This window comes from Heterocephalus glaber, unplaced genomic scaffold (assembly GCF_053883595.1).
Source record: "Heterocephalus glaber isolate CG9 unplaced genomic scaffold, H.glaber_assembly_v1.0 deba00001608, whole genome shotgun sequence".
NCBI lineage: Eukaryota > Metazoa > Chordata > Mammalia > Rodentia > Bathyergidae > Heterocephalus > Heterocephalus glaber.
The window spans coordinates 35,632,284-35,654,448 of NW_028258379.1; positions in this window are offsets into that span (position 1 = coordinate 35,632,284).

The window sequence follows — 22,165 nt, forward strand, 5'->3', positions numbered from 1 at the left end:
CCAGATCCCTGTGACATCCACAGTTCCGCAGGGCGCCTCTTGTCCTAGGCAGTCTCAGCTGCCTCCCTGACTCCGTCTATCCCGTCCCAGTGGACCTCACTCAGCAGTGTCTGAGGACAGCACCTCATTTACCCAGCGAGGTGCAGCTCCAAACCGCAGACCTGGCTCCAGTCTCCCGTCTCTCTTGACTCATGAAGCTCACCCAGAGCGTTGAGCTGCGGCCCTGGCCTTAGAGAAAGGCCCCGTGCTTTCTGATGTGGCCTTGACCCCAGGCACTCCTTCAACCACCACCCTCAGCTTCTCTGAACAAAAAGGTCATTGTTCCCCCAACCAGAAACGCCCTGGCCTGCAATGACTTTGAGTGATAATCAGAACCAGGCTTGGGGTGGCAGAGGGTGGAAGGACATGGCTATTTAAACTTAAAAGAAATGTTTGAAACTCGCACTTGCCAAGCTAAAGAGAAAACTTCGGCCTGCTTTTGCACCAGTCTCTCTACCCCAAATCACCATCCACCTTTATCCTTAATTTAATTTCTATTTCCAATAGAAATTTGTATTTGCAACAGAAAACCTAACCCAAAGCTGTCATCCTGAGTGTCTTTTGGCTTCAGGCTCAAGCTGCTCTATTGTGTGGCCTGAATGCCAGAGACGCTGGCTCAGAAGCTGGGGCTGTGGCTCACTGGATCCCAGTGGACTGGCATCCATCGGGCCTGTGGGAGGGCTATGCAGACCATGCCGGGCTGGTCCTGAGTGAGTCATCCCTTCCCCTCTGGGAGTCCTAAATGTGGTTCTGGAGGGAAAATGGCAGAAAGCAGGGCTAAGGCAATGCTGATGATTCTCACAGTGCCTTCTGGGGGTTGTTGCTTGCTTCTCCTTCTGACCTTTCACACTGCTGACCCCTCCTCTCCCTCTGGGTAGGACCTCCCTCCCCTTCCTGTCTCCAGCTGCTCATCACTCCTCATCCATTGTAGCAATAGACCCCATCATGGAAGGAGACCTCTTTGGGCCCAAAGTTTTTGGTCTCTCCCTTGCTAACTCAGGCTGGGCTATGTGGCTGCTTTGGTGGAGGAAACAACAGCAGATATGATGCAAAAACAGGCTTAAATATAACATGTAAAAAGGGCTTGCAGAGGAGGCTTTGCCCCTGGGAACTCTGTGGTTTGCATGAGAACAGGCTTGAGCTAACCTGCTGGAGAGAAAAAGAAGAGACAGTGAGGACAGATCACTCCACATAAGGGGCAGCATGCCGCAACCAGCTCCAGCCAGCACACCCAGCCCAGACTCACAAGTAGCTAAGCCCAGTTTGGTCTGGAAGAACTGTCAGCAGAGCCAGCCCAAATTGCCCAGCCGCAGACTCCTGAGCTCAGTGGCTGGTGTCTTAGGCCAACAAGCTCTTGGTTGTTGCATTACACAGCACTTCCAGCATTTTAAGCTTGCAAAGGCTTCCCAGTCCAAGTCACTGGTGTTCTACCCTGTCTGTGTTTGTTCGGACCCTCTGCCTACTCCTCTGACTCTCCAGTTAGACCGTAGATCCACCAGGGTGCAAGTCTGTTGGTCACAGTGGAAACTCCATGGTCTTCCACAGGGCATGGCACACAGGAGATGTCCAATAAATCCTTGTAAAATCCATCAATGACTGATTCAGGAAACCAGACAGAATTAGTATGGAGCCATTGCTTTATGCCTTTGATATGTGCTATTACATTTTCAGAGCCTCGGTTTCCCTGTCTATAGAGAAGAGGTCAGCATAACCCTATTGCCTATGGGAAGAGTAATAAGGTGTGGGGAGCTGGCGTGGGCCTGTGCTAGGCCAATATTCAGCAGTAGCAGCAGACATGTCCAAACGAAGACCATGGAAATGTTTTCTCCAGGTTTGTTGATGTACAGTTCTCTCGACGGATCCCTGCAGCTGCAATTTGTCCAGAGAAATCATGCACTCCAAGAGGGAAATTTGACAGTGGAGCCACTCTCTGCTTATGTTGGCATTTGGTTCTCTTTTGCTGTTCTTTTGATTTGGGGGACATCAGGTGCCTCGCAAGCCTATGCGCAGATACACCTATTACATCTGCCATTTGATTCCATCCACAAAGAAAATCATGCGGTCAATAAGAGAGAAGAGTGGGAAAAAAAGGAACAACAAGTATATGGCACCTGGACGCATGTACTCCAGGAGGGATCCACTCGTGCTGAGGCCAGGAGCAAGACAGAGGCTGACACTCGAGAGGAACAGAAATCCCATGTGTTTGGAGCAGAGTGAGAGGGGCACTCTGGGAAATGAGGGGGCAGAGGGCAGTTGGGTCAGAGGATAAGGCCTGGTAGGACATAGCTCATTTAAAATACTTATTTTTTTCTCTTTCTTAGAGTTGTGGAAAGCTAGGAAAAGATTTTGAGAAGATGCACTGCAGAAATGGTGGCCAGGGCTTCCAACAAGAATCCACCATTAATTCTTGTGTCATGTGCCTCTACAGCAGCCATCCAACTATCCTGTGTGTCTTGTGAGCCATGTGTTCATAAATGACCCAAGCATCCATGAAACAGAAACAGCACCAATAGCTCTACAAAGGATGAAGGGTAAGCACTGGGGGCCTGTCTGTGAGTCTGTCCATGGCATAGTGGGCATCGCAGCAAGTGCAGTAAGCGAGGGAAAGAAAAGGTCCACAGCCAAAGCCTTTAAATGTGTCATCCAGCTGGACCCATGTTGCTCACTCAGCAAACCCTAAGAGCATGTTTGCCTGTGTATGCAGTACGCTGGACTAAGACCCATGTGTGTATTCACTGAATTAATTCTCACAGCCTAACTGTGAGTTATTCATGATTGTCATCCTTGTTCTATAGCCAAGGTTGCAGTTTGCAAAACCAAGATGTGGACTTAGGAAACTGGACCAGGAGTCAATGCCCTTAGCCACTAGGAGCACTTCCTGAGCAGCAGGTAGCATATCACTGCCCTTTTGTGAACAAGATTTTGTGACATACACAGGTCACACAGCTGCGGCATAACGGGCCTAGAGTATGAACCCAAGGAGAATGCAGGCAGACCAGGCTCTTGATCACAGAGTATATTATGTCCATCATTAATGTCTTAGAAGTACACACAAGCACACGCATGTACGGGGATGAAGGTACATCTACACGAATACGGATGTGTGTGCGCATGCATGCATGCATGCAGTGAGTATTCACCTCTTTAGTCCTCTGTGTGCTCTCCTTGTGGCCCTTGGAGACCTGTAGAGCTGTGTTTTACTGCCCGCTGGTGTCTGATCTCGCCCCTTACACGAGGCAGAGCAGCTTGGCCCACTGTAAAGGTGAACAACCCAACTGGCCTAGGGGTACCGGGTGGAAGTGATCAGTGGCTGCCTCTGAGGCCAGTGGCTTTCTCCTCCGGGACACTGAGGTTCTCACAGCTGGGCTGCGCTTCTGCCCCTTCCAGTTAGACCCTGCCTAGAGGAGGCTCCTCCCTCCAAGGGTGAGCCCTAGATGACAGTGGCATATAAAATGGAAAGCCAGAAAGGCCTGGATTTTCCTGGGCTGCCTTCTCCGAGGGCCTTTACTGCTCGGTGAAGAAGGGTGAGAAGGAATGAACCCCACACCAGCGTGCTTCCACATTGTCAAGCTGGTCCACCCAGCATAGGCTCAAATCCCCTGAGCAAGGGGAGCAAGGAAGATGAGCTCACCCTGCGTCCCTCAAGTCTGCACATGCTGCACCTTGCAGCGAACCCTAGGGGACAGCGTCACCATTTGTCCTCACAGCTGCAGCAGAAGAGGGCTCTGTGCTGTGGGCTCCTGACCTACTCAGCATCCTTCTCCACTCCCTACTAGATGCCAGCTCTCCTGGTTGTGACAACCAGCAGTGTCCCTTGGAAGACACAATTGCCCCAGTGGAAAGCACCAGCACCAGCAATCCCCAAGCATGATGTGAAGTGACTTGTTGTCTCTGATTTCCCCATGAGCCAAGCCAGACCTAGGATGCCTTGTTATCCTTGCCTTTTCTTTTATGCTAGTTACTTCATGTGTTCAGGAAATCCTGATCTGTCTGAGGTTATTCTCTCAAATGTAAACGACATCAGAGTTCTGTGGCTTAAAATGTGTTCACAAAAATTAATTATGACAATGGAGAGTCAGTATGAAAACACAGAGACAGTATCAGGTTTGTGCTAGGTCCTGCACCTTGCATCAGAAGTATTCTTTGGGAGATAAAAAATAATGATGCGTAAGAATGCAGCAGTTCTCGACTTGTTTGCACATGAAGGCCACCTGGGCAGCCCTGAGGATGCTGGGTGCCTGGGTTTCGGTCTAATGGGACTGAGGGAAGAGTAGGTTCTCAGACTCCTCAGGTCATTTCAGTGCTCAGCCAGGGCTGAGGATCTCAGAATTCCCTCCATAAATGAAAGAGGTTCCCCTGTAAGATCTATGCGTTTCGTGTTCTTGGAGTTCTCACGGAAGATGTACCTGTTTCATGTTCTCAATAGGAAAGAACAAGTCCAGAGATACAGGAGCTGGAAAATTTATTCACCGGAATCACCCGTTGCTACAATTTGGACTTGAAATGTCCCCCAAGTTCCACGTGTGAAAGGTTAGGCCCCTGAGTGAAGAAATTGGAGGGGGTGAAACCTTCAAGATGAGAACCTAGTGTCTCTCTCTCACACTCTCTCTCTCCCTCCCTCTCCCTCTCCCTTTCTCTTCTTCTGCCCTTCTCCCCTCTCCTTGTCTTCTCCCTAGTTTTATGAGTAGCAGTGTTGCTCTACCACACCTGCCCACCATGTTGGACCGCACCACCATTGGCTCAAAAGGGCCACCAACCAACCATGGACCGGAGTCTCCAGCACTGTGAGCTGAAATTAATCTTCTCACCATAAGCTGCTTATCTCAGGTATTTATGTCAGTAGTAGCAAGCTGAGTAACAAACCATTGCTGAGAGTGTCTGAGGGGCAAGCCCGCGGGATGACGGGAACAAGGACTGGGCCTGTACAGCACTCCTTCCAGACCTTTCTCATGTCCATCCGGGAAATTTACTGTACCGCGTGGAGCAGTCAGGCAGTGCTTAGAGGCAGGTGGAAAGAGACGATCTGAGCCTCAGGGCAGGTATCATGGAAAAGGGATGAAATGATCTGAATGTGCTTTGTCCCCTCAAGTTTCATGTAATGGGCTCTCGGTGCCCAGCGTGCAAGTGTGGAGGTGGCAGGGCTTTAAAGAGGTGACAATTATTGGTGGTTAGGTCCTGGGACTCCACCCTCAAAATAGATGAATGCTCTCTTAGGGCTGTGTTGGGACTTGTGGGACTGGGTTAGTTCCTCAAGAGTGGGTTGCTAGAAGTAATCTTGTCAGCGTCCCTGAATCCTTCTACCACATCTTCCACCTCTTTCTTTTTCTTCTTCCTCCTTTTCTTCTTCTCCCTCTCCTTCTCCTCTGTCTCATTCTCCTTCTCCTCTTTCTTATCCTTCTTCTTCTCCTTTTCCTTCTCCATCTCCTCCTCCTCTTCTCTCTCTCCATTGGTGGGAACCACAGGGCTAGGCAAAGTCCTACCACTGAGCTGTATCCCCAGCCTTTTTTCTTTTGAGACAGGAGCTCACTAAGTTACAGTAGCTGGTCTTGAATTATAATCTTTCTTCCTCAACCTCCAGTATAGCTGGGAATACAAGTATGTGCTAGTGCACCCAACTAAATCTTCCTCTATAAATACTGACTTGCTTCTGTTGGGTTACTCTCCATCTAGAGCATGCGGGTACAGAGCTGCTCTTCACAGCAGCAGATGTTATTGCCTTCTGCAGGGCCTCCCACACTCTTCAGTGCACATTCTGATACTTTACCCCCTCAGAACCCTTTAGAGTTTGGTTCCATGCTCTCCTTGATCACAAAATCATGTATCTATGTCATTAATGGTGATCAAAAACATTACTTTGACTTGATGTCTATATAGTCCTCTATCCTGTGTCTCTATCCCAACTTGTCTCCTGGTTTCCTTTCTGTTAAACAAATATTGTTTCCATGCTTACAAACAAATGTTTGAAACAGAGCCAGAAACACATTCTTGTAAGCATCTTTAAGTAGCCTGTTTCCCTAGGGTACAGTCCGAGGTGGAATTATTAGGCCAGAGCTGGGTTTCAGTGATATCATGTGTCATGAGATTATAGATGGCTTTCTATAAAAAGGAGGAGCAAATTTAGGGGCCAAGCACCTTGGTGAGAAGAAATGAGTCATTCATCCTCAGCACAGTGGATTTATGTCATTCAAAAGTTGACAATTTAACAGCTGAAAAGCACTGTTTTATTTCTGTTGCATTTACATCTACTGGATTATTAATGGGGATAGATATTTTTCACATTTATTAGTTATTCAACCACCTTTTTACCTGTGGGTTTTGTATGTGAATATGTTTTGCTTGCTTTGTTTCCCTGGCTACATACCAGGATTTTTTTTTCTAAATTTACAAGATCCTTTTCTAGATTAAAGATGTTAATACCTTCACTTTATGTCGCAGGCACCATTTCCCAGTTTGTTTATTCCTTTTAAATTTTGCCGTGCTTTAGACAATATTATCTCTTTTCTCTCTGAGATTTAAGAGAAAAATATATTTGTGGGCAAAAAATTTGAAAAACAAACATAGAAATGCAAATTATAAAGCAAAATATGTTTTGATCAATGCCATAATCACTACTACCCTTTGGTACGGTTTAAGCTACTCTCCGGGACACAACTTTGTTTTTTTTCCTGAATTGGAATTATTTGGGCTTCGCTGTATTGTGACCTGGGTTTGTGAGTGTTCTTCTGATTGCTAAGAAGTCTTCCAAGGCGTGGCATTCAGTAGCTGTACGTTCTTTCATAACAGAGATGTGACGTGCCATTTTAAACAGTTGCCAATTGTCAAGAATTCTTGATGCCTCAAATCGTTACCCAGAATAAGTACTGTATAGCGAACCCCCTTTGTGAGCAGAGCTTATCTAATGGTTTCCTTTGGGCCTAGTCCTAGCAGTGGAACATCATCGAGACTTGTGACTGGAAATGACTCAATTGTCCCGAAGGGAATTTAGACTGCACTACCCTCTCCCAGGAGGGTGTGAGTCGGGGGTCATCGCTCTAGGTGAGTGGAGTGCGTGTGGAAAACACAGCCTGTGTCCCTGAATGTCTGTTCCCTCCTCCTTTCTTCCCTTAAGTTGAAATTCGGAACTTTTGTGAAATCAAAACCCTTAGAGATTGTGAAGCTAAGACTTGACCTGTGTATGTTGCGGAGTCGAGGATGCCGTGGGGGATTTTCTAGTGTAATCGACCTTCAGGCTGGTGTCTGTGCCCAGCATTGCTGTGAGTCTCCCTTCATCACCTTCTCGTCCTTTCCCCATGGCCCTTCACATAGTGAGAAGTCTCATGCCGTGGCTGTCAGGGCCCGTTAGGGACTGATGCTAACTCTTCTCCAAAGTGACAGTGGGGTTCAGTAGTGGGACCCAGGCATTCCTGGAGGGAAACTGTTCCAGGGAGTGAGGGCAGGAGATGCCGCTGCTCTGTGCTGAGCTGTGGTCAACAGAAGGGAGCCCTGAGCTCTGTTTCTAGGCAGCAGTGCAGCTGGCAAACCAAGAGCAACTTTTATTAAAAGGAAAGAGCCAAGAGTCTGAGATTTGGAATTATTCTAAATATTAGACACATGCTTATGAGTATTACTATGGTCTAGACTGAGGGTCACCCAACTAAAGACTAAAACTACATGTGGCCCACTTCTTGTTTATTTGAATAAAGTTTTACTGAAACATATCCACACCTATTCCTGAACAGGGGCCTGGGACTCCTTCCATAGTATAAAGGCCGAAGTAAGTAATTGTGACAGGGAGTGTGAGATCCACAGTGATGAAAGTCTTACTACGTAACCCTTTACAAACAAGTTTTTTGATTCTGACATTTATTGGCATTGTATTATAGAAATGGACCTCTTTACATAATTTTTTTCTTTTCCATTCATATCTAAATTTGTTATTATTTTAACTCCTAATTTTAAAAGAAGTACATGTTCTTTTCGGACAGTTGGATGATATAGTTACTTCTTCTTTTAATTTAGGAATGAGGACAATTTAAATTACTTCTCTAAACTGACACCTGGAGTGATTTACTGAATCTCATAGTTCTTCAATTTTTTCATTGGTAAGATGGACATAAATCATATCTGTGAGGACTGAATGAACTAAGAACCATAAAGCACCACATTGCCTGGACCATAATAATAGCTCAGTGAATGCCAACCACTCTCAGCACACATTTGACCTGGTAGGGAGCTCACCTTTCTCTTATGGACTCATACGACTTCCTTAGCCAATAATAATCCTGGCTTTCCTTTCCCAATTAATCCACAGAAAGGGGCCTGACCGTATCCTCAAATTTCCTTTTCTTTTCCCTTTCAGAACTCAGCCCTGCAGTGCCCTCTGTCTCTGCTAATCACATTGTATCAATGCCCGCTTTACACACATAAAAAGGGAATGATATTAACCACCTTGGTGATTTTTAGTGTAGGTGACACACTGACTGCATCGAGTTGAGTCCTAACAGGATAGTGGAAAACATCCTGAGCATTTGCAATGAGGGGAATTTGGACAAAGACCTGGCAACCCAGGGACTGGAACTGCTGAGACCCCTCTGAGAACCACGCAAAGACTATGCAAAGAGTAGGAAAGCAGGAAGCCACAAGCACCCCTGGGCAGATCACCCCTGAACTCCTCGTTACTCCCCCAGTGAACTGCAGTTGTCATAGGCCCCTTGAGAGCAGGGTGACACCTCACCCACGTTTCTATGGTCAGCACCACTGGATGGAGGGAAGGTGATCAGAAATAATAAATGAAGGCAGTCCCATAGCCAATCTGGATGCTACCATGGGGAGATTGAGTGGTACAACTGCAAGAGCAGGGGCCTACTCACTGGGTCAGGTCTTGATTCTACTGGTGACCTGCTAGTGAACCCAGGGTGGCCTTGGACAAGTCACTTCACCTCTCCAATGGCTTAAACAAAACACAGCAGGGAAACAAAAACACCTTCCTGTGGGACCGTGGTAAAAGAAAACATGCTTGTTCAGCACAGGCTTTCTCTGCTCATTAAGTTTGGAATCAAATGCAGCAGAAGACAGAGTGAATTTGTGATGTTTTTAATTATTATTCCCAAATTTTGGAGAGATGCATATTTTATAAATACAAAGGAACAGAATGCACCTAGACATGGCGCTGCCTGAGGGATGGCTGAAGATATAAAACATGAGGAGATTGAACTGCAAAGCACCAGGATCCAAAGGGACTAGGAGAGGCAGCTCACCTAGCTCTTCCTGACTGGTGGGCGTTAGGCTGCCTTGACCTCTAGAAAGACCAGGCCAGGTGAGTACCATCTTCGCTCTGTAAGTCAGTCAGTGAGACTCAGAGAAAACAGGACGTGTAACTGGGAGTAAACAGGGGAATCAGGATTCAAATGTTGCAGAAAGTTGCCTTGCAGATAATGCAGCAAGCTCTTTCCTCTCTACTGAGCTGCTTGAAAAGGTACAAGAGGAAAACAAAGTGAATGAAAGAGGTGGAGAGAGATCTGGAGTTGGGAAAAGATGGAGAGAGCAAGGAGCGATGTATCTACCAGGAGAGAGAATGACAGAGAAGAGACATGTACAGATTTCACCTCCATATTTTCCCAGTCTCCCCTTTGGCTTCAAAGGGTGTTTGACAAGTCAGAAACCCTTCCACAGCTGCAAATGTAAAAGTGCTTGACACCTCACAAGGGGAAAACATTCAGTTTCCTCATTCTACTCTTGGTCAAAACCAGAAAGCAGAGAATTGTGCAAACAAAATCCATCTTTGAAGTTAATGTTTCAGCACTCTCTGGGGCTTTGGTTTGACTACAGTATTGGAGTTGGGGCTTGTTCTGTCCAACCCAATTTATTCAGGGTGCCAAATTTCAGCTGACACACAGAGGAGGGAAGATATATTTATGTGCTGCAGAAAGACCGTCCTTCGAGGTGCACAGTTGATGGCTCCCAGGGCTCTTCCAGTTCTCCCTCATTACTCTCAGGTGAGGGCTTTCAGGAGAAGCTCTACAATGTCATTAAAAAAGCTGTTGGAGGGGATAGTGAGCTGGTATCCCTGTGGATATGCTTCTCTGGAATTTGGGTTTCTGGTACTGTTTCTGTCTAGAGCATAGTTGTTAATTAAGGGGAAAAGCTAGAAAAGGCTGCAGGGAGACCAGAGAAGTGGTGAACACAAATGAGGACCACACTCTGGGCTGCCCACTCCTTTTGCTCCACACCCATTTACAGGCATCGCGCTCTGCAATAGACTGCTTCTGTTCTTCTCCTCTAGAAATGTAATCCAGAGATAAGTCAGAGGTCCTGGTGTGCAGCCTAAGTGTGCATTCCCTGACAGATGTGTAGTCAGGAAGTTCTCTGCATCTCCTCACCAGTCAACAGCAGCAGCCCTGGCAGCAACATAATAAAGGCCTTGGCCTTGAGCTGGTTGTTTCAAGGGTGCACAGCTCTGCCTGCCACCTTGGCCACAGCAGTTGTCACTGAATTGCCGTCCAAGGAAATACATGTCTTACACACACACACAAAAATCCAAATCAGGAGGAATAAAATAGTTTTTAAGAAAAGGAAAGAATGGAGATCCAGCAAGAAGCCCATGAGGACCAGAGCAGTGCAGGTACCAAGGTCCCATCCAGGGCCTGCCCACACATAAGCTGCTTGGGCCCAGATAAAGTCCTGCCTGGAAAACAGCTGCACAAGTGTGCAGGCAACAGACAAAGGCCTACCCAGGTACCATCAGTAAGTATGCCCAGACCCCAGCCTGAAACCTGCTCAGACACAAGCAACTCAAATGCACAGCCACCAGCCAAAGGCCCTCCCAGACAACAGCTATGTAGGTGGGCAGGCCTAAGCCAGAGGTACACCCAGATGCCATCCTAAGTGTATGCAGGCCCCAGCCAAAACCCCACCGAGACAACAGTACAGTGCAGGGATCCAGAAGGCCACCATTCTGAACCCAGAAATTGGTGAAGTGGTGAGCAGCAGAGAGAAGGCCTTTCTAAGGCTTGCTGAGAATTGAAGCCCACTGGATAAGCAAAAAGTCAAAGGCTGCATCTGTTGAAATGAGAAGACATGTAAATAAGACTCAAAACCAAACTTTCAGGTCACTTAAGACAACCACAAGAGATAAGATAGAACACTGTGATACTCAACCACCTGGACTCCCTGAACTGGAAATGAAAGAGGATCTGGAAAAAATCAAATCAGAAATAATTTCTCAGGTAACAGCAGAGATTGTGTCCATAGTGAGAGACATGGTTAATAATTCTAGAGCAGACACAGATAAAAAAAATACAGGAGCTGAGGAACATGATGGAATCCCAACATAAGAAACAAATGGAATCCATAAGACAGATCCAAACAAATATACAGATTAAAAACTCCATTGAAAGTTTACATGGGAGAATGAGCCAATGTGAGGACAGAATATCAGATATAGAAAATAGGATTGCAATTAGTGACCAGGAAAAGAAAAATTTCTTAAAAATACTAAGGGACCATGAGAAATCAATCCAGCAGCTGCTAGATGATACAAAGAAGAATAGCATAAGACTGATTGGAGTCAATGAAGAAACAGGAGAGAATACAAACAACGTGTAAAAAAAAATTCACAGAAGTAATGGCAACAAACTTCCCAATCAGGGGAAGAGAATTTGACATACAGATAAGTGAAGGATATAGGACTCCAGCTAGCTATGATAAAAAAAAATCTATACCTAGGTATATAATAGTTAAGATTCCAGAAGCCCAACAGAAGAATAAAATACTACAAGCAGTTAGAGAAAATAAACAAATCACATACAAAGGAAACCCCATCAGAATCACAGCAGACTTCTCAACACAAACCCTCAAGTCAAGAAGAGCCTGGTCTGAAGTATTTCAAGCCCTAAAAGAAAACACATTCCAAACCAGATTGATGAACCCTGCAAAATTATCTTTCAAAATTGATGGAGAGGGCTGGGGATTTAGCTCAGTGGCATCACACCTGCCTCACAAGTGCAAGGTCCTGAGTTTGATCCCCAGTACCAAAAAAGAAAAAAAATGATGGAGAAATAAGATACTTTCATGACAAAGAGCACCTGAGGAACTTCATGAATACCAAACCAGCACTCCAAAAACTTCTAAACAATATCCCAGGAAAAGACAATGAGAATCACAACCCCAGGAAGCCCAGCAGAATGAATCCATAGGCAAGACAAGAAATTAAATGCAAAGGGGGAAAATCCAACAATGGGAAAAGGTCATGACAAGGATAAATCAGTATGTATCAGTTATAACCATCAATATTAATGGTCTCAATTCATCAATCAAAAGAAATAGAATGGCAGAATGGGTCAAGAAGCAAGATCCAACAATATGCTGCATACAAGAAACCCACTAATTCAAAAAGAATCTTATAGACTGAAAGCTAAAGCCTGGAAAACCATACTCCATGTGACAGTAACCAGAAAAAAACAGGGGTAGCTATCCTATTTGCAGATTAAATAGATTTCAAATCAACACTAATTAAGAGAGACAAAGAAGGCCAGTATAACTTTGTACAGGGAACAATCAAAGAGAAAGAGATGACAATAATAAATATATATGCACCAAATACTAGTGCACCCAACTATATAAAACAAATACTAATGGGCATGAAAAATGAAATAAGCACTAATACAATAGTAGTGGGGGACCGCAATACCTCACTGTCACAAACAGATAGATCAACTAGACAAAAAATAAACAATGGAATACTAGAATTCAATCAAACTCTTGAACAAATGGACTTAACAAATGTTTACTGAGTGTGCCACCCCACAAAATCAGAATACACTTTTTTGTAGCTGTACACTGGTCATTCTCCAAAATAGACTGCATACTTGCTTACAGAACATGTATAAATAAGTACAAAGGAATTGAAGTTATCCCCTGTATATTAAGGTAATAGTCCAATGAAATTGGAGATCAATAGCAAAAGAAACCACAAGAATTTCATAAACACATAGAAATTGAACAACACACTTCTGAAGAACCAGTGGGTCACAGAGAAAATAAAAGAAGAAATCAGACAGTTTCTACAATTAAATGACAGTTCCAATACAACCTATCAGAATTTATGGGACACAACAAAAGCAGTCTTATGGGGGAAATTCATAGCAGTGAATACTAATATTAGGAAAACAGAGTGAGTTCAAATAAATGACCTAATGTTGAACCTCAAGCTTCTAGAAAAAGAAAAGCAGGACAAACCAAAAGCTCATACAAGGGAGGAAATTATAAAGATCAGAGCAGAAATCAATGCAATGGAGACTAAGAGAACAATACAAAAAAATCAGTGAAGCCAAGAGTTGATTCTTTGAAAGAATAAACTAAATTGACAAATCCTTAGTGAACCTTATCAAAACAAGGGGAAAAAAAGACCCAAATATATGCAATTAGGAGTGAAAAGGGTGAAATTACAACACACCCAGCAGAAATCCAGAGGATCATCAATACTTACTTCGAGAACCTATACGCCAATAAGGTGGAAAACACAGAAGAAATGGACAGATTTCTAGATACATATGAATTACCAAAGTTGAATGAAGAAGACCTAGAAATTCTAAACAACCCAATATCAATCATTGAAATTGAACACATAATTAAAAACTTACCAACTATGAAAAGCCTGGGTCCTGATGACTTCACTGCTGAATTCTACAAGACATTTCAAGAAGAACTATTGCCATTACTCTTTAAACTTTTTAATGAAATTGAAAAGGAACCAATAATTCCAAATTCATTCCTGGAAGCAAGTGTTACTTTGATTCCAAAAACAGAGAAAGACCCAACCAAAAAAGAGAACTATAGGCCAATCTCACTAATGAACATAGATCAAAAATCCTTAATAAGATACCATCAGACAGAATGCAGAAGATCATCAAGAAGATCATACACCCTGACCAAGATTCATCCCAGGGATGCAGGGGTGGTTTAACATATGCAAATCAATAAATGTAATACACTATATTGATAGAACCAAGGACAAAAACCATATGACCATCTCAATAGATGCAGACAAAGCATTCAACAAAATCCAACACCCATTCATGATAGAAACACTACAGAAAATTGGAATAGATGGTCGCTATCTCAACCTGATAAAAGCCATCTATGAAAAACCAACAGCCAATATCATACTAAATGGTCAAAAACTGAAATCCTTCACACTAAAATCAGGAAAAAGACAAGGATATCCACTATCACTACTCCTGTTCAATATAGTGTTGGAAACATTACTCACAGCAATTAGAGAAGAGAAAGAAATAAAAGGAATAAAGATAGGAAACAAAGAAGTTAAATTGTCATTATTTGGAGATGGCATGATAATCTACATAGAAAACCCCAAGAACTCCACCAAAAGTCTTTTAGACTTAATAACCAAATTCAGTAGAGTAGCTGGATACAAATTCAACACATAAAAATCAATAGCCATCCTGTACACTAACAATAGACTTACTGAGAGAGGAACTGGAGAAACAACTCCTTTCATAACTGCATCCAAAAAAATGAAATCCATAGGAATCAACCTAATAAAATAAATCAAAGACCTCTACTTTGAAAACTGTAGTACTTTGAAAAAAGAAATAGAATAGGTCATCAGAAAATGGAGAGACATCCCTTGCTCCTGGGTGGGAAGAACCAATATAGTGAAAACAGCCACACTACCAAAATTTCTGTATAGATTCAATGCAATCCCAATTGAAATTTCAACAACATACTTCACAGACATTGACAAAACAATTCAAAAATTAATTTGGAACAAGAAGAGACCTAGAATAGAAAAAGCAATTCTAGGCAACAAAGATAAGGTAGGGGGTATTACACTCCCCAACTTGAAATTGTACTACAAAGCTACCATGATAAAAACAGCATGGTACTGGCAAAGAAACAGACTCGAGGATCAGTGAAACAAACTTGAAGATGCAGAAACAAGGCCAGACACACTCAGCCACCTCAGCTTTGACAAAGGAGCCAAACACCCTCCCCGGAGGAGAGGTAGCCTCTATTAAATGGTGCTGGAAAAACCGGGTTCCAACTTGCCACAGATTAAAACTAGACCTATATCTCTCAACATGCCCTAAAGTAAAATTGAAGTGGATTAAAGAACTAACTATTAAAGCAGAAATACTAACCTGGCTAAAAGAGAAGTTAGGTAGAACTCTTGAAGACATTGGCGTAGGAAAAGATTTCATGAACAAAGTGTCTGTCACACATGAATTAGCACAAAGGCTCAACAAGTGAGATCTCTTCTTATTAAAAAGCATCTGCACAGCAAGAGAAACCACCTACAGAGTGAAGAGACAACTCACAATGTGGGAAAAAATTTTTACCAGCTGTTCCTCAGACAGAGGTCTACTATCTAGAATATATAAAGAACTTAAAAAATCAGACTTCCCAAATTTAAAGACCCAGTCAAAAATGGGCATCTGAAATAAACTGACATTTCTCAGACAAAGATGTAGGCAAATAAATATATGAAAAAATGTTCAACATCGCTGGTCATTAGAGAGATGCAAATGAAAACAGATTGAGATTCCACTTCACCCCAGAAAGAATGGCTGCTATCAAGAAGTCAACCAATAACAAATGCTGGTGGGGCTGTGGGGAAAGAGGAACCCTGCTCCACTGCTGGTGGGAGTGCAGACTGGTGCAACCACTGTGGAAATCAGTATGGAGATACCTCAAAGAACTAGGACTGGAAGTCCCATTTGACCCCACTATTCCCCTGCTGGGGATCTTCCCCAAAGAATTAAAAGAATCATACCACAGTGATATGTGCACCCACGTTCATAGTGTCACAGTTTGTAACAGCTAAAACTTGGAAACAGCCCAAATGCCCATCAAGTGGAGTCTGGATAAAGAAAATGTGTTTTTTTTTTAATAAAATGGAGTACTACTCAGCCATAAAGAATGAAAAACTAGAGACATTTATAGCTAAATAGAGGGACATTGAGGCCATACTCTTAAGTGAAATAAACAGGACGCACAAGTGTAAATACTGAATATTTCTCTGGTGTGAGAAACTGAAAGTGTAAATAAGGATCAAAAGGTATAATAGATAATGTGAAATAGGAACAAAAGGTCCAAAGTGGAAGGGAAGTAGGAGGGATAGGGGAAAGAAAAGAAGGGAAAGTAATAAATATGAGAAAAGAAAACAATCGAAAGAAAGTCTTTGTAAATAGGGAGTGGTGGAGGGGTTGAAGGGAGGGCAGTGGAATGGGGATAAAATAAGAACCAAGATACATTATGTAAAGCTACAAATTTCCAATATTGAATGTCAACATATTGTATACCTAAAATATACAAATAAATTTAACAAAAAAGAAAAAGAAAAGGAAAGAATGAACTGTGCGTTCTTTTAAAATGAATTTTTCATTCTGAAATATTTTACATTTAGTGCCATGTTGCAAAGAAAGTACAGCGCTTTCCCGAGCACCTTACACTGCACTTCTCCTATCCTTCATATCTTACGTCGCATGTCACATTTGCCGCAACTACTGAGCTGATGATATTGACACATTAATATGGACCAATGTCCATATTTTATTTGGATTTCCTTATTGGTTTTTTTTTGTCTACTGACTTTTTTCTGCCCCAGGACCCCAAGTAAGATCCTACGTTATCTTTCATCATGACGTCTCCATAAGCTCCCTGAGATTATGAATATCTCAGACTGTCCTTGTTTTTGATGATATTGGCAGCTTTGAGGAGTATTTGTCAGGGATGTCACAGGCTGACCCTCTGTTTGATGTGACTATGTTTTTCTTTTGATTATGTTGGGTTTGTGGGTCTTGGAGAGGAAGGCCATCGGGCTGAAGCCCCATGTCACCACGTCCTATAAGGGCTACTCAGTCAACACCACCTTTATCACCTGCTGAGCTGGTATCTGTCGGGTTTCTCCACTGTGGGGTTTCTCTTTTCTCCCCTTTGCATATATACTGGGGATTGCTCTGTTCAGTCCATACTTAAGGAATGGTAAGTTACCCTTACTTCCTTGTAGGAAGGGCATCTAAATAAACTACTTGGAGTTCTTTGGCATGGAAGATTTGTCTCTTCTCTCCCCCTTGTTTATTCAATCATTTATGATTGTTGCATGGTCAACAGGCAGTGCTGGTAAATGTTTAACAACCAGTTCCCCGGGAGATGCAAAGCCTGGTTCACATCTTTTGCCAGTTTCCATGGTGTAAATTCTCCAACCATGGCCCTTTCAAGCACACAACTTGAAACCATGGAGCCTGAACTTGCGAAGCGTACAACCCACTTTTGTGAATTGGATGGAACAACTTCAGGTCATCTCAGAAAATAATCAGGGTAGACGAGAGAACTGTTGCTACCTCCTCAAGAAAGGAAAGGGTCAGAAAGAAACAAGTAAACTGAGTGGTAGACAGAAGCAGAAGGTGACTGAGAGATGTCACATAATTTGCATTTGAGCTCTGGATTGTACAAGCAGAAAGTCCCAATTCTTTCCATCTGCCAGGCTCTGGAAAGCTCTGTTAGAAATCCTGTGTTTCTATCAAGGAGTTTGGGGCTTTTGGGTGGTAAATGATGCTACCACCTGGGAAATCGATGCTTGATTCTGTGGGTGTTTTGGGGTGCCACAGTGCATCTACATGGGCAGCTGTGCTTCTCTAATGGCAGGGGGCATGCAAGGGCCCTGGTAGATGGAGGGGACTACTAGTGAGGGTGACACCGAAGGCATCCTGGAGGAGGCTGCTGGGAGATAAGCTCCGGGGAGCAGGAAGATCAAGCATTCTCCCCAAGGCTGAAGTTCCCGAGCATGTCCTTCCTTTTGCAGAGCAAAGAGCAGACTCAGTTTCTCTACAGTGCCTCCAACAAAACATCTCAAGTCCCCAAAGGGACAGGCAAACCCTGCACCAGGTCCTTCAAACCTGCTGCCCTTGGACTCCTCCTCCTCTCAAATTTTGCTTTCTACCCCACCGCTGCTGTGTGAGCTGGGGCATGCCTTTGCCCATCCTGTTTCCTGTCCTGTTCTCCCCACTTCCTGTGGAAAATTTCCATCCACTCTTCAAAGCACAGTGAAGTCGGTCAGCCCTTTGGGAATCCCTCTCACGCCTGCGGTCTGGGCTGTGTATCCCTTCTCTTTTTGCTTGTAATAAGCCCTGTATTCCTCTGCCCTTGAATTTAATTTTTCATTGTACATCAGAAGGCAGGACGACACAGTCTCCCTGTGTCTCACTTTTCTGTAGAAGGAGGATGATGAGAGGGCATTCCTCATAGTCCGATGTGAGGGTGAAACACGATAATCCGCATGATCCATCCAGAACACAACCTAGAACCTCCAAGCCCCCATCAATATAGGCCAGTTGTTGTGTTACGATTCATCTTAGCACTTTTTTAGTGACCAAACCTTCAGGAAATGTTAACAGAAGAAACGAATTGATGGCTTGAAGCTGGAGGAAGACAATGCTTACCCCAAGGGACTTACTGTGCAGTAAAGTCTGGTTTTTAAGAGGCCTGCCCTGTGAGGTCCACACAGGAGGACAGAAGGTTTTCTGGACAGCAGGGAGAGCCGGGAGGTCCCAAGCCTTTTTGCTTTTCCACTGTGTCAGGGACAGCTAGAGGAGAAGGTTGGCACAGCCTGCCCCTGTTCCACAGGCATTTGTTACGCAGTCACTTGTGGCTGGGAATGTGCAAATACAATAATGTCCATGATCCAAGAGAGCAGCAGAAATCTCTATCTAAAGCAGCTGTTTGGGTACCAGCTGCTTGGTAACAAATACATCTTTAATGAAATCAAACAATCCAGCAGGATTTATTGATTGAGAACAATTGCTTTTAAATACAGTCTAGTAGCCAGGACTGTTAACATTCTTTTTCGTTCAATTAGTTCAGTTGGTTTGAATTAGAGACACTTGGCTATTAGCTAAGAAAAATAAATGCTGTTGCCATGAACATTCAGTCCCCCTCTTCTCCCCTCACACGCAGGCATGGCAGAGCCGACCCAGCAGAGGGGATGTTTGGAGATAAATCCCACTGTTGGAGGAAGGAAGTCTTACACAAAACCAACTCCAGCCAACTCCAGCATGGAAACGCACCTCCACCGCATCTTGAGTGAGGGAGAGGAGGCTCATTTAGTTTTTTCCTGCAGAACCTGATATTCAGCCGGGGTCCAGGCAGCATGCCAAGCCAGATTCCAGAGCGGGTCCTGGGTCTTTCTAGGAGGATGCTCTGTATACTGTCTAATTTGTCCTGACGGAAGGAACCACCCTTCCTCCTATCCCTGAAATGGGAAACCTGGAAATTCTCCAGGAAGCCACTTCTCTCCCACCCCTCCTAGTGAGAGGTCCTCAAATCTTGTGTATTCTGTGACTCGCGTTTCTTGCTGAGCCAACCCATTTCTGCACCGTGAGGGAGGTGCCTTATCGGGCATGGGTTCATGCATTCATGTCTTTAACTCTTTGTTCTCTTTGACTTCTCTCCTACCCCCTGGCTCTAGGCGTTGCAGCCAGGGGGGATGTGTGACTTGGCACAGGCTGCCATGGCAAAATACCACCAACTGGTGCTTTAAACAACAGAACTTACTCTCTCACAGTCCCGGAGGCCAGAGGTACAAGACCAACGTGTCAGCTGGGCTGATTCTTCCATCGCCTCTCACCAGGACCCGCCCAGGGCCCTTGGTCTGCAAGGAGTCTGTGTCCCATCTCACTTCTTCTAAGGACTCCAGTCTTTGGGGGGCTAGGGCCCACTCTTGTGACTTCATTTTACTTTAATCATCTTTTAAAGGCCCCATTTCCAAATAAAGTCACATTCTGAGGTTCTGGGTGTCAGAACTTCAATATATAAATTTTAGGGCACACAATTCAACCCATAAGGGGGACATTTCAAACTAACAAATATAAGCAGGCATCTGCCTGAACCCTGGGCACACACAGATCTCTGTGGCCTTTCGGATAAAGGCCCTGGTGTTTGATTCCACCCAGGGGGGCTTCCAATGTGTCTCCTTCCAACAGTAGGATTGAATTCCTTCTGCTTCAATTCCACATGCATCCTGAACACTCAGGGTGCTGATTCATGGACCCTCAAGAAAAACTGAGCCCCAGAAAGAAAAGGAGCGTCTGCTGCTCCACTGGGTGAATCCTGTGGAGTAATGGTGTCTAAGTCCTCAGTGCTTCCTGCAGGGTCTAGGGTCAAATAGTGGCTCAATAAGAGACTGCAAAAATGCAAGATATTTAAAAAGCAGTGTAGGGCTCTGTGTGCAGCTGCAGCTGCTCAGAAGTCAGCCTAGGAAGCAAGTATGTTCCAGATGGAGCCAGTGTGCCCTGCAGCACTGGAGTTCATTGGCCATATTGCCTCAGTATTCCTGATCAGAACACAAGTGATTCGCCCTGGCAGATGACCACACAGGGCTGTCTTCGGCACTGTCCCATAAATGCCTGCTGCTGGAGCCATCTGTGCCCAAGGGCACATGGAAGACTCCTGCCCCATTCCTGAGGTTGCCTTCCAGGAGTTAGGGCTTTGCTAACCTTTTTATTTAAGCTACTTTCCAAGGGAAGAACAACTGATTGGTAGGCTCTGCAGAAACAATCAGACTGATTGGTCGACCACTGCTCTTCCCTAGCAGGTGTCCAGGGCTGCTTTCCTATTTCTGTCCATCCCCCCTGGTCCAACCTCTACTCCCATCCTGGAAGCACACTGGGCTCCAGCCCTGCCTGGGGCTGGGGACAGGTCCGCCTCACACTCCAGCTGATTCTTGTCAACTCCATCTTCTTCCCACTTTGCTGTATTCATAACGAAGGCAAATTTCAGCCTCTTTCCATCTCTTCTTTCTATTTCTCCACTTGCTCAGATCCTATGCAGACAAGAGGATGATGTAGAAGAATTTACAACTAGGTGCAATTGCTTAGGTTGTTGAAATATTTGAAGAAATCATGTGCATCTAGCATGGTGGCAGCTTTGGTGGGGCCAGGTGGGTGGGTCTTCCACTGCAGAGGTGGGGTGTTTTGACCTCGGCAGTCTGGAGAAGCCCAGATGGTCCAGGTGGGCCTTAATAGCTGTGCAGTTGGTTTTTAACTGCTGGGGCCCAGGCGGGAGGCTGTAGGTCTTGGCATGTGCTGTAATTTGACTTTGGAGGGTAACCACAGCTTATGGGGACTTTGTTCACCATGCAGTGACTTCCTTTAGAAGTAAGTTGCACATCTTTGACCTCAAAAAGACCCAGGGGGTCATGTGGATGGCTTTAAGCAATGGCAATTGGGCATATGAGAGCCACCGGAAGGACAGGTGGCTCTTGTAGGTGACCTTAGCATGTGGTCCACATGGGGCTTGGCAGGCAAATGCCACGCAAGCTGGCTGCAGCCACAGTGTGGGCATCGGGTAGTGGCAGGCAGCCTCAGGTGTGCCATGACCTTGGACTGCTGGGTATGGGAGAGGAGTCCTCAGTGAGGGTCAAGGCTGTCCCAAGTGCAGTGGCCCGGATGTAGGCACGGCTCCTCCTGAACAGCCCAACAGACTCAGGAGTTGCGTTAGCATGAAACGAGGAAGGATCCGTGCTGCTGTCAGTCTGCAGGGTGGCTGGGCACTGACCTCTCCCTGGAACATGTCCTCAGGGTCAGTGTGGGAGGGAGCCCTGGGGAGCTGCACTCTTAGCCGGGCTTCTCTAAATGATGTAAAAGAAGTTGAGCCACTGATGGAGAGAAAGGGATGACAGCAAGAGCTTTTACTCTGGATGATCCAACACTGAGAAATGACAGCACAAGGTAGAAATTTAGGCTTCAGTGGACCCGCATGTCCATGGGGTAAGAAAGCCATGGAGCAGTGATCTTCTGATCTTCATGCTCCATCTGCATCCCACCTGGGGAGCAGAGAGCACAGCAGGAGAGTGCAAGGTATTCTGGGAGTGCAGGGCTGACGCGTCTGCTACTTGGGGGTGGGCACAGTTGCACTGGACAGCACCCACCCTGGTTTGGTGCAGCAGGTAGGTGCAAGATGATGAGGAGGAGCCCCTCCCCATTAGAAGGAAGGCAGCTGTCCGTGTCCAAGGGGCAGACGAGATCTTCCCAGCCATATGGAAAGCGGGCAAGGTGTAAAATATATTTTCCAGTGGGGATTTCTCCCAGGTGAAGAATTTTTCCATTTGACTTTAAATTGCCACCTTTTG